Source organism: Octopus bimaculoides, chromosome 3 (assembly GCF_001194135.2).
Source record: "Octopus bimaculoides isolate UCB-OBI-ISO-001 chromosome 3, ASM119413v2, whole genome shotgun sequence".
NCBI classification, from domain to species: domain Eukaryota; kingdom Metazoa; phylum Mollusca; class Cephalopoda; order Octopoda; family Octopodidae; genus Octopus; species Octopus bimaculoides.
In genome coordinates, this window is record NC_068983.1 from 120,591,739 (window position 1) to 120,593,769 (window position 2,031).

The window sequence follows — 2,031 nt, forward strand, 5'->3', positions numbered from 1 at the left end:
AGTACTTATTCTATCGGTCTCTTTTTGCCGAACCGCTAAGTTACGGGGACGTAAACACACCAGCATCAGTTGTCAAGCAATGGTGGGGGGACAAATACAGACACACAAACACACATACATATATATATACATATATACGACGGGCTTCTTTCAGTTTCCGTCTACCAAATCCACTCACAAGGCTTTGGTCGGCCCGAGGCTATAGTAGAAGACACTTGCCCAAAGTGCCACGCAGTGGGACTGAACCCGGAACCATGTGGTTGATACGCTGACGGAATAGTCACAACTGTAATGTCTTTGGCGACAAGCCTGCACAATCAGCACTGCCATTGAGCGAAAACACCATCATCATCATCATCAACAACAACAACAACAACAACAACAACAGCAACAACAACAACAACAACGACGACAACAACGACAACAACAATGACAACGACGACCACGACGACAACAACAACAACTGTTATATCAATTAAATGTCAGAAACGTCATTCCAATAGTATTAAAAATAACTGCTTATAACAGCTTCGGCCTCCAAATAAAACAGTGATGTTTTTAACATAGCACTTCATGCTTCAATGAATAAAAATCAATAGATGAATTATATTATGCAATAAAATTATCCGATTGATTAAGCCACATTTAGAAATTCTGTTACAATTTCACACACTATACATACATGCATACACACATACATACGTACATACATGTATATGTATGCATCTGTATTTCTATATGCATGCATGTATGTATTATGTATTTATGTATGGATACATACATACATGTATATATATATATACATATATATATATATATATATATATATATATATATATATATATATATATATATATATATATATATATATATGTATATATATATACATACATATATACATATATATATATATATGTATATATATACATACATATATACATATATATATATGTATGTATATGTATGTATCTGCATATCTACATGCATGTATGTATTTATGCATGGATACATACATACATAATACATACATATATACATACATATATATTTATGTGTGTGTGTATGTGTGTGTGTGTGCGTGTTTTGTGTGTGTTAGTGATCAATGTGTGATAAATTTATTTCTTCTGCTCATCTGCTATTAAAAGAATTGAATAGATGCCAGCACTATTTTAACGTATTTGATTCCTAAATTGTATTAGGCCTATCAAGTTTTACGAATGCCCTGCCCACATACGCACGCACACACCGCACGCACGCACGCACACACACACACACACACACACACACACACACACACACACACACACACACACACACACACACACACACACACACACACACACACACACACACACACACACTCACACAAAGCGTAAATGGAATGATTTGCGAACAATAAATCACGGTGCATGCATTAAAATAAGTGCGTGCATATTCTATAAACCGTTTCCCTAGACGGACCGTGTTTCTAATGAAAATAATAATATAAACCTTTGCCGAATATAATTATTGGTATTTGACTGTGAAATCTGAGCCCTTTCAGATGTATAGCTTTTACGCATATGCAATTGTTAATTCACTTTCAGTTGTTATATCGAACTTCAGTTGGTTCGGTAAATTGGTTATAAAAACAGTGGTTATTCTGTCACCTTGTTAGAGAGAAACTGAATGAAAGTGAAGTGTATAATATAATTCATTTTTCTAGGTGTGCCTGTGTGATTCAGAAACTTGTTCCCCCGACATTGTGGTCTTGTGTTCAGTCCCATTGCACAGCATCTGCTAATATAGGTATAGGCCAACCAAAGCCTTGAGAGTGGATCTGGTAGACAGAAACTTAAAGAAACCTGATGTACACACACACACCTATTATAATCTTTTCTACTCTAGGCACAAGGCCCGAATTTTTTTTGGCGGGGGGGGGGCAGTCGATTAGATCGATCCCAGTACACAATTGGTACTTAATTTATCGACCCCGAAAGGATGAATGGCAAAGTCTGACCTCGGTGGAATTTGAACTCAGAACGTAAAGAC